Here is an 11413-nt window from a genome sequence, read left to right as displayed (position 1 = left end):
CCCCCCCCCCAGACCGGTACCATACAGACCCCCGGCCCCTCCCCGTCCGCGGGCGGTACAATGCACACCCCCACTCTGCTCCTACAGCCCCCTTCCCGCGGTACCATACAACCCCCCTGCCCGTCCCCCACCCCTCTCAGCAGGCGGTACCGCATACCCCCTGCAGGAAGTATTGTACAGCCTCCTTCAGCGGGTGGGAGCATACAGTCTGCCTCCTTTCCCTTCTCAGTCAGTGAGCAGTACCGTACAACCCCCCCTTTCCCCTCAGCGATCGGGGCCATACAGCCCCCACTCTGCTCACCCAGCAGCATTGGTGTACAACCCCCCTCCCCAGCGGGCAGTGGGTACAACTCCACCCTTCGCCCTTATTGTGTGGTACTATAACAGTCCCCCTCTCATTTCCTTTCACGGGTGGTACCGTACAGCCCCTCTCACCGTCCCCCTCCCCAGCGGGTGGTACCATACAGTCCCTCTTTCCTTTCCCCGCTGCAGGCAGTACCCTACAGCCCTGCTTGTCTGCTCAGCAGGCAGTACAGGATAACCCTCCCCCCCATCGGGCGGTACAGTATAGCCCACATTTCCTTCCCCCTCCCCAGTGGGCAGCACCCTACAGCTCGCCTCCCTTTCTCCCTGTCCAGCGAGCGGTAGGTATAGCCTCCCACTTTCCCCATAGCAGGTGGTACTGTACAGCCCCCGCCCCCTTCAGTCACTGGGTGGCAGCATACAGGCCTCCCTCTCGGCCAGCCGTACTGTACAGGCCCCCTCCCCCTTCCCCTTAGCAAGCATTACTGTACAGCTCCCCTCTCCTTGTCACTCAGCGAGTGGTACTGTAAAGCCGCGCTTTTCTGCTCAGCAGATGGTACAATATAACTCTCCCCCTCATTGGGCAGTACTGTACAGCCTACCACCCCTTCCGTCCAGGGCCGCCCAGAGGATTCAGGGGGCCTGGGGCAGGGCCGGGTCTTTGGCAGCAATTCAGTTCCGGATCCCTCTCGGAGGGAAGGACATGCCACCGAATGCAGCCGAAGAATGAAGCAGCGGTGGTAGAGCAGCCTAAGTGCCACCGATCACCTCTTTTTTTTCCCCCCTGCCGCTTGCGGTGCTTGTACTCACCAGGCAGCGCTCCAAGGCTTCCGCAGCACTTCAGCAACAGGTCCTTCACTCGCTCTGAGTCTTCTGCTGCACTGAAGGATCCGCTGCTGAAGACCTGGAGGGAGTGAAGGGCCCACCACTGAAAACCCGGAGTGGCTCGCGGGGGCCCGGGGCAAATTGCCCCACTTGCCCCCCACACCCTTGACGGCCCTGCTTTCCTCTCCCCAGCAAGCAGTAGGTACAGCTCCTTCCTTCCCCCTTAGTAGGTGGTACTGTACAGTCTCCCTCTCATTTCCCCTCAGCAAGCGCTACTGTACACCCCTGCCCTCCCCCTTCCCTCTCAGCGGGCAATACCATACCACCCCTTTACCCTTAGCAAGCAGTACCGTATACCCGTCCTCCCATTTCTCCTCAGCAAGCAGTACTGTACAATCCCCCTCCCCTTTTCCTTCAGTGAGCAGTACCCTATAGCCTGCCCCCCACTCAGGCAGTTCCACATAGCCCTCCGTGACACTATGCCCCATATTCTTAAAAATATTGTAATATGAATATGGCATAACTAAGGTGTGTTTTATGCCAGATGGGTGGTCTTAGGTATTGAAAAGGTTATGATTTACTGATTATGATTATCTCATTTGTATGCATGTATCATTTCTGTATCTGAAGTTAGGAATATTGAGTGTGTAACAATTACAAAAGTGTTTGCACCAGACACAATGGGCAGTGTGTTCATTGCTGGGTCCAGACTGGGTTGGACTGCTCATGAGACAGAACGCAATCAGTCTGGATTGGCCATTAGGGAGAACAATAGAACTTTGAAGATGCTCATCTCCCACCTTCCTGGGAAGCTTCTTGAGATGCTTCAAATGGCCTTTCACTCACGGCAGCTTTGACACTGTAGGGTCATGTGATCATGTCACCTGGTCCTGGACTCCATCTTGGACTGTTGGTATTTTTCCACTAATGGGAGGGTGGGGATCAAACTGGGAAACAAAGGATTCCCACCATATGTAAACTGTATTTCAGGTTGACCAGTGAGTTAATCAGTGCTTTGAGCAGGAGGTTGGACTAGATCAGGGGTCGGCAACCTTTCAGCAGTGGTGTGCTGAGTCTTCATGTATACACTCTAATTTAAGGCTTCGCATGCTGGTAATACATTTTAATGTCTTTTAGAAGGTCTCTTTACAAGTCTATAATATATAGCCAAACTACTGTTATATGTAAACAAGGTTTTCCAAATGTTTCAGAAGCTTTATTTAAAATTAAATTAAAATGCATATCTTATTAGTTTAGTGTGATCCTTGCCCTTGCTTTTCCTTGCAGCATTTTCCAATCTCTGGTGGCATGTATTTGGTACTTTAAACTGCATACAGGCTTCTGAGTGATCAGTTGTTAACTGGCTGGAACCCCAGATTGGCAGCTGAGGTGAGTGGAGCTGGTGGCTGGTAGGGCTGAGCAAGGCCAGAGGCCTGGACCCTGTCTGGCAGGGGGCCTGTGCTGGAACTCCAACCAGAAGCAAGGTGAATGTGACCCTGGCTGGCAAGGGGCCAGCAGCTGGAACCCCAGAGCGGTGGCAGGCCAGCCCACCCAGACAGGGCCGGTGCAAGGAAGTTTCGCGCCCTAGGCAAAACTTCCACCTTGCACCCCTCCCAGCTAACTCAGCCCTCGCACAGCAGCTAACTCAGTCCCCCACCAGCTACCCCCCACACCGCGACATCTAACCCCTCTCCCCCCGACCCCCATGGCAACTAACCCTGCCTGGGGAGACTCCCCTGCCCCTCCAACCCCCCGGAAGCTAACCCTGCCTGGGGAGACCTCCTGCGGAAACTAAGCCTGCCTGAGTAGCCCGCCCCAGCTCACCTCGGCTCCACTTCCTCCACTGAGCACGTCGGCGCTGCTCTAATTCTCCTCCCTGCCCAGGCTTGTGGCACTGATTGGAAGAGGCTTAGAGCTGGGCTGTGTGCTCAGTGGAGGAGGCAGAGCGGAGTTGAGCTGGGGCAGGGAGCTCTTCCCCTGTGCCCCCCCCTCGTTATTGAGGGCAACCCTCTCCACACGCCCCCTCCAGCTCACTTCCACCTCCTCGCCTGAGGGGACTTATAGGCGCCCCCAACCATTAAGCGCCCTAGGCGGCTGCCTAGTTTGCCTAAATGGTTGCACTGGCCCTGCACCCAGCTCTGGGGTTTCAGCGGTGGGCTGAGCATCTCCACCCGCCCCCGCTCTGGGGTTTCGGCCGCTGGCTCCTGCCAGCCGGGGTCTCAGCCTGCTGCCAGTCTGGGGTTCCTTCACCCCTGTCAGCCGGGGTCTCACCCAGACCAGCAGCAGGTGCTGAGTGGGACCGGTGGCGGGACCCCGGCTGGCAAGGGGCCAGCAGCGGGAACCCCAGAGCGGTGCTCAACCCACCCTGCTCTGGGGTTTTGGCTGCCAGCTCCTGCCAGCCAGGGTCTCAGCCCGCTGCCAGCCTGGGGTTCCTTCCCCCAGGCCAGCAGCGGATACTGAGTGGGACCGGCAGTAGGCCCTCAGCTCGCAAGGAGCCACCAGCGGGAATCCCAGAACGATGGCAGGCTGAGCGGCTCAGCCTGCCCCGTGTGCCATCAAAAATTGGCTCATGTGCCACCTTTGGCATATGTGCCATAGGTTGCCAACCCCTGGACTAGATGACCACCTGAGGTCTCTTCCAACCCTAATCTTCTATGATTCTAGTGTTCATTCTTCACTGAATCCCCGCCCAGGCTGACTGCCAAAAACATCTAATAAGGCCAAAGGTAGGAAGGACTGAGCCCAGACTGGAAAAGGTTTCTGGCCCATGAAAGAACTACCTAGAGTTTTAAGCTGCAAGCAAGAGCAGCTTGTCTTCAAGAACCTCTGCAATCTGCCATAAAGCAACATCTAGGGTGAGAAACTACCATTTGTAACCAGTTTCTTTAGTGTATTAGCTTAGTTTGTGTGTTTGTTTTATTTGCTCAGTGATGTTTTGATCTGTTTGCTAAGGCTTATAATCACTTAAAATCTATCTTGCATAGTTGTTAAACATGTTTTTGTTTTCTCTAAAACTGGTTTGTGGAATTCATAACTGAGGGGTAAAAAGCTGTGCATATCTTCGACCTTGAGGGAGGAAGCGAATTTCAATTAGCTTATGCTGTACAGTTCCCTGTGCACCACAAGATCATACAATTTTGGGTTTATGCTCCAGAGGAGGTGTGCACTTAAGTGCTGGGCAGTTCCCTAGCTGAGTCTTCCCATGCAGAGCTGATCTCAATGTCTGTCTTTCTGTAGCTGGGTGTGTCACTACCTGTGTGTGTGTGCTGCAGGGGGCTTGACTCAGCAGGGCAGTATAAGGGAGCCCAGACTGGTGGAACAGGCAGGCTCAGTGGCACTCCAGAGTGTGGGAGAGGCAACCCATCACACCCCCTCCCTTTTCCCTCAGCGAGGAATACTTTATAACCCACCCCGCCTTTTCCCCTCAGCAAGCAGTACTGTATAGCCCCCCTCTCTTTCCCGTCAGTGAGCAGTACCATATAGCCCCCCATTCTCCTCAGCAAGCAGTACTATACCACTCCTGCCCTGGGTGGACTATAGGTAAAAGTTTGACTTTCAGGAAAAACTAGAAATACTGTCCTTCCCGCCCAGCAGAGCACACCAGGAGAACCTGTCTCTAGCTCTAGCCCCTGTGCTGACACTGCAGCTATTGCAGAGGCAGTTGGTGCAGAAGTGGGATGTTTTACAAGGTTGAGCGGAATGGGCAATGTGTTGACTGCTGGATTGGACAGACTGAGCTGATGGCTCCTTTTCAGGTCTGTCTTCCATGGAACTTTGTGGTTTTGGGTTGTAAAGTTCTTAATTAGAAAAAATGGTTACCTACCTTTCTGCGACTGCTCTTCGAGTGGTGTTGCACAGACCCATTCCCCTGTAGGTATGTGTGGGCCTCGTGCACAATTGTCGGACGACTTTTCCCCTCAGTGGTACCCATCAGGGCAGTTTGAACGCCCTCTGTCACCACACCCCCCTACATGCTGGTATAAGAGGGCAGAGCTGCCGATGTTCCCCACCTCCAAGTTCCTTTGTACTGAATAGACTCTGCTAGAGAGGGAAAGGAGAGCAGGTTGTGGAATGGACACGTGCAACATCTTGAAGAACAACAGTAACAGAAAAACAGGTAACTTTTTTTTTCTTTGAGTGCTTCCACATGTCCATGCCCCTGTAGGTGACTCACAAACATGGAGGTGGGCTCAGCATCTACCCAAGCAGTGATTTTCAGACAACCTGTCTGAAATTGGGATCATCCTTGGACTGATAGAAATGGCATAATGAGAAGCAAAAGTGTGGACTTATGACAAAGTTGCTGCTTTACAAATGTCTACAGTCAGGACTTGTACAACAAAGTTACTGAAGTTGCCTGTTCTCTTGTACTGTGCTTCTCAACCTTTCCAAACTACTGTACCCCCTTTCAGGAGTCTGATTTATCTTGCACACCAAGTTTTATCTCAGTTAAAACCTACTTGCGTACAAAATCAGACATAAAAATACAAAGTGTTACAGCACACTATTACTGAAAGTGGCTTACTTTCTCATTTTTACCATTCAATTATAAAATAAATTGGAATATAAATATTGTACTTACATTTCAGTGTGATACTTAAGCCTGTTTTTCACTTGTGAGCCTTGTCTGAAGCCCAAGCCTCAGCCATGGGCTGAAGAGTCTATCTGAGCGTTACAGGGGTGCACTTTACATTGAAGCTGCAGCACTTGGCACTGAGTCAGACTGGGTCAGCTCTGATGGTGGCCTGAGCGCCATTTCCATCAGCAGGAATTTCAGCCTGGCCTCCCTATCCTTTGTCCTAGGAATTGGGCTAACTATATGTATACATCATGTTCACAAAGACTGAGAGAAGTGTTCCAGTATAGATCAGAGTTCCAATGACTGTCACAGTCAGTAAGAAGAAACTGAGCATGACTAGGGGATGCTCTGCCCTTTATACCTGCATGTAGTGGTGCACAGCAGCCGGGGGAACTCAAGCTACTCAACGGGTACCACTGAGGGAAAAAGTTTGATGGTCACGTGCTAGGTGCAGAGACACCAAGTGCAGAATGCACAAATGAAAACTAATCGAAACGAGAATAACCATGTGGAATTTTATTTTCTTCAGGTATTTGTTCAACTGTCTCAAATCTATAATAAGCCTGAGACCCCTTTTGCTTTGGGGATAATGAAGTAGAAGAATAGAAACCTTTCCCCTGAGGCCCAATGGGACTTCCTCTGTGGCCACTTCCTGAAATAGCGATTAGACCTCCTGCTCAACAATGATCTTGTGACCATGATCCCTGAAGAGGGAAGGGGAGGGGAGAAGGAAGGGTAAAAATAAACTGAAGGGAATATCTCAGCTACACCATGCTTAAGACTCACTGATCTGATGTACTTGGGCCCAAGCACTTCGGAAGTGGGATAAGCAATTTGTAAACAAAAGGTGGGAAACAAATGGAACTACAGTAACTGGTACAATGTCCACCAATACATCAAAAAGTCTGATTGGACAAGGTGGCTGGACAGGATGAGCTCACTCATGCTGATGAGGAGGGTGGTGATGTAGTCTACTGTAACCCCCGCCCTTTCTCCTTAACTGATCTTGAGACTGTGGAGAAAAACCCTGCTGTCTGTATGGTAGTTGAGGACTGAACTGTTTCCTCTTTGTCGCTGGAGTATAAGATTTTAAGAGATTTTAATGTTGTCTTGGAATCTTTTAGGCTATAGAGTCTATTGTCCATCTTAGCGGAAAACAAAGGACCTTCAAAAGGAAGGACTGGAATTATCTGCTGGACTTCTGTGGGGGCCCACATGATTGTTACCATGAACACCTTCTCACAGAAATGGCTGATGGTGTGGTTTGAGCTGCCCACATCTGCACCATCTAAACCAGAGGCGGGAAAACTTTTTGGCCTGAGGGCCGCATCGGGTTTCCAAAATTGTATGGAGGGCCAGTTAGTGGAGGCTGTGCTCCCCCAGCCAGCCAGGCATGGCCCAGCCCTGCCCCCTATCTGACCCCTCCTGCTTCTCACGCCCTGATGGCCCCGCCCCCAGGACTCCTGCCCCATCCACCCCCCTCTACTCCCTGTCCCCTGACTGCCCCCCGCCACCCTATCCAACCCCTCCTCTCATTCCTGACTGCCCCCCCATTCTCCCTCTCTGACTGCCCCAACCCCTATCAACATCCCTGGCCCCTGACCACCACCCTGAACTCCTCTGCCCTCTATCCAATCCATCCTGCTCTCTGCGCCCTTACCACACTGCCTGGAGTGCTGGTGACACTACAGCCGCGTCGCCTAGAGTGCCAGGACAGGCAGTCACACCACCCAGCTGGAGCCAGCCACGCCACTGTGCAGCACAGAGCACTGGGTCAGGAGGGATCTGCAGCTGTGCTGCCCCAGGAGCTCGCAGCCCCGCCGCCCAGAGCACTATGCCCGCAAGCTGAGGCTCTGGGGCGGGGGGGAGAACCACAGGGGAAGGGCTGGGGCTAGCCTCCCGGGGCAGGAGCTCAGGGGCCAGGCAGGAGGGTCCCGCATAGTGTGACGAGATATCCCGCTTTTATAGGAACAGGCCTGATTTTTGAGTCTTTTTCTTATATAGGCTCCTATTACTCGCCACCCCCATCCTGATTTTTCACATTTGCTGTCTGGTCACCCTAGTCCCGCTGGCTGTAGTTTGCCCACCTCTGATATAAACTGTCCTGGAGAGCAGTTCTGGCAATTAGCTTACCTTCATCCACCATTTCTTCAAATTCCTGTGTATAGTCCTCTGCTAATTTGTTTTTAAATTTTATAATGTTCTCCCAGAGGTGAAGTCATAGCGGCTCAATAGTGCCTGCTTGTCACGGAGTCCGCGGACGATGCTCTGGAACTGCTCCCCACAAAGCCAGTCAGGACTTTGGGGAGCCTCCTCTCCCTCGGAGTAGACTGTCTTCAGGGCAAGCTCACATAGCTTCACCTCCTGGGTCTGACCTTGGAGCATTCAGCATATACCCCACCATGCGCTTCCCACAGCGAGTCCGCCCAGGCGAGGTCCTGGGGAAGCCAGAGGATCCTGCACCCCCACTTCGCAGTCAGACGTGACTCTTAGCCAGCCAGTAAAACAGAAGGTTTATTTAGACGACAGGAACACAGTCCAAGACAGGTCTTGCCAGTACAGACAACAGGACCCCCTTTAGTTAGGTCCATCTGGGGGCCTCAGGGAGGCCACAGCCCCGTCGGGGAGCCTACGCCCTGTCGGGGCGCCCCCTCTCCATTTCCCAGCCAGCTCCAAAACTGAAAAACCCTCCAGCCTCTCACTCAGCCTCCCCACAGCTCCTCCACCAGCCTTTGTCCAGTTTCCCGGGCAGAGGTGTTACCTGGCCTCCAATCTCCCTTCTCGGTTCTCAGGTTACATGCTCAGGTATGCTCCCTTCCCCAAGGCAGGCCATCACAGCACAACTCCCCTGCCACCTTCCCAGGTCAATACTCTCCACTCAGCATTCACATAATACAGCAAGAACATTCCCACTTTGTCACACTGCTGGTTTGCAATCCTGAGTTGTAGACTCCCTACAGAGTACTAAACAAGTCCAGCCTCTTCAAATCTTTACTTTTCGGCACTGATGCTTGGTGTCCTTGTCTCTCCTGTTTGTTAGCAGCTGCCACCACCAAGGAACCAGGGAATAGTGAGAGTACAAATGCTTGTATCCCTTAGAGGGGATGTAATAGCTCCTTTCAGCTGGCTTTGATGGATGTGTGGAGGGGTAAGGAGTATGGTGTCTGCCACAGTGCCTTAACTGGCTCCATAATGGCTTTGTTAATCAGCGGAGCCACTCTGGCACGGGCTGCCAATATCAAACCATCCGTCAATGGTGAGAACTTACACGCCCCTCCTTTGCCTGAATATTAAGAAGAGAGATCACCTCCTCAATAGATTCTGATGAGCTTTGTGGGCCTCTGGCAGTGGTGAATCACTTGCCACCTCAAATGCCTCACCTGGTGAGAAGGAAGAGGACACTACAGTATTCTGAGGTGATGACTGCTCCATGACTTGTAGTGGGGAAGCCACCAAGCGACTTCTGTCTGTTCAGTACCGACCTTCGTATTGGGTACCAGAGAACCATGCTTGTGGTGCTGATGCTCCCAGAGTGGTTTCAATGACAAGGAAGGGGATGGTTGGTTACAGGGAGGTCCTAACAGGAGGAGGGACACCCCATGGAGTTCAGAATGGCCTCTGATATGGGCTGGAGACCCATCCTTGATTGGGCCATTGCCCCTTCGGAGGCCAGTGCTGTGACTGCTGCATGACCCATTTGAGAATCTCTGATAGAGGGTATGCCCTTTGTCTTGGATGGGACAGACGAATGCATCTCCGAGTCCAAAGAGGAAGAATTCAGAAATTTTTGACAATGGGGGTGTCATGGAGTCCCCAGGCAATGCTCTGGAACTGCTCCCACAAAGCCAGGCCAGACTTTGGAAGCCTTCTCTCCCTTGGAGCAGACTGTCTTCAGGGGAAGAAGCTCACATAGTTTCACCTCCTGGGTCTCTCCTTGGAGCATTCAGCATATGCCCCTCTGTGTGCTTCCCACAGCGAGTCCACCCAGGCGGGGTCCTGGGGAAGCCACAGGGTCCTGCACCCCACTTCGCAGTCATGTGACTCTCAGCCAGCCAGTAAAACAGAGGTTTATTAGATGACAGGAACAGTCTAAAACAGAGCTTGTAGGTACAGAGAATGGGACCCCTCAGCTGGGTCCATTTTGAGGCCCAGCGAGGCAGACCACCCCGTCTGCACTCACTCCTCATACCCAGCCAGCCCCAAACTGAAACCCCCTCCAGCCCCTCCTTTCTGGCCTTTGTCTCTTTCTCGGGCCAGGAGGTCACCTGATCTCTTTGTTCTCCCACACCTTTAGCATCCCCTTGCAGGGGGGAAGGGCCCAGGCCACTAGCTGCCATGGAGACAGAGTGTCAGCCAGAAACTGAGGGACCCACATAGTATTCAGAGGAAACATTAAGAACAGCCCCACTTCATCACAGGGGGAGGGTATGGGGGGAGGGAAGGAGAGGACAGAACCAGTTGGGACTGGAGATAGATAGCCCCAGTACCATCATTCCCAGGCTCAGGCTATCATCAGAGGCTTGGCCTTCAATTGCACCAGCCTTTGTGGAAGTTTGGGAGGTAATGGTACTGCGCGTTCTTGTGGTGAGGTAGGTATTGCAAGCATTGGTACTAACTGCAAACCGCCTTGCTCTGCCGGGGATACTGGTACCGAGAGGCTAAGCAGATTCCTTGTGGCTGCAGGTGCCTCCACGGTAGTTGAGAGCAGCAATGACTGATGATTTTGCCACAGAAATCTTTCAGGAGATGCCCTCGACAGACCTGTCACAGCCTCCAGAGGCAGAGATCCCTTCTTCTTAGCTGAAGAGTGCTCCAGAGAGAGAGAGAGAGAGAGAGATTCTCCCCCAAATGTCTCATACATTCTCTGCTTCTGCTTGGCTTTGGCACCAGTACACCCAAGTGAGGTACTGAGCCTGAGAAGGGGCTACATTTTTTCTTCAGTACTGGCCAATGGGACCGAGGAGCTGTAGACATCTGCAGTGCACTTTGTACTGAAGCTGATGCACTTGGGGCGCTCTCTGCGTGAGACGAGTCCAATGAGAGGAAGGGAGAAGTTCTGCCTCCATGAGTAAACATTTGAGCCTTGCTGCTCAATCTTTCTTTGATCAGGGCTTCAATGCCTTGCAGATGTGACATTTGTCACCTTTGTAGGATTCTCCAAAACATTTCACACAGGCTGGCTGTGGGTCACTGACCGACATAGACTTAAAACCTGGGGAGTATGGCATCGGTGCAGTACTGATTCCAATACCAAAAGATGAAAAATTGGTCCCAGAAGACGTAAGACTAAAATCTATCATTAAAACTAGATAAAACAAATGTAAACTGAACTAATTCCTAACAATAACAGGATATAAGTATACAAAGGAGTGAGGGAAGCACTTATGACAACAAATCTGACACCACTCTGACAGCCATCACTGGTGGTAAGAAGGAATTGATGTTGGTCGGGGTGGCTCCACCCTGTTATAGAAGCATGCAGTGACGTGTAGTGACAGAGGGCACTCAAGCTGCCCAGCGGTTTCTGCTGAGGGAAAAAGTTCAACTGCACAAGGCACACTCAAGCCTACAGTGGAATGGCCATGTGCAAGCCCTCGAAGAACAACATGATGGCATAGGTGCCAACTTTCTCCTGCACCATTGGATGCCCGCACCCCCCGCCCCCATTCCATCCCCAAAGTCCCCGCCCTAACTCTGCCCCCTCCG

Source organism: Chelonoidis abingdonii, chromosome 14 (genome assembly GCF_003597395.2).
Source record: "Chelonoidis abingdonii isolate Lonesome George chromosome 14, CheloAbing_2.0, whole genome shotgun sequence".
NCBI lineage: Eukaryota > Metazoa > Chordata > Testudines > Testudinidae > Chelonoidis > Chelonoidis abingdonii.
Note: the sequence above shows the minus strand (reverse complement) of the source record.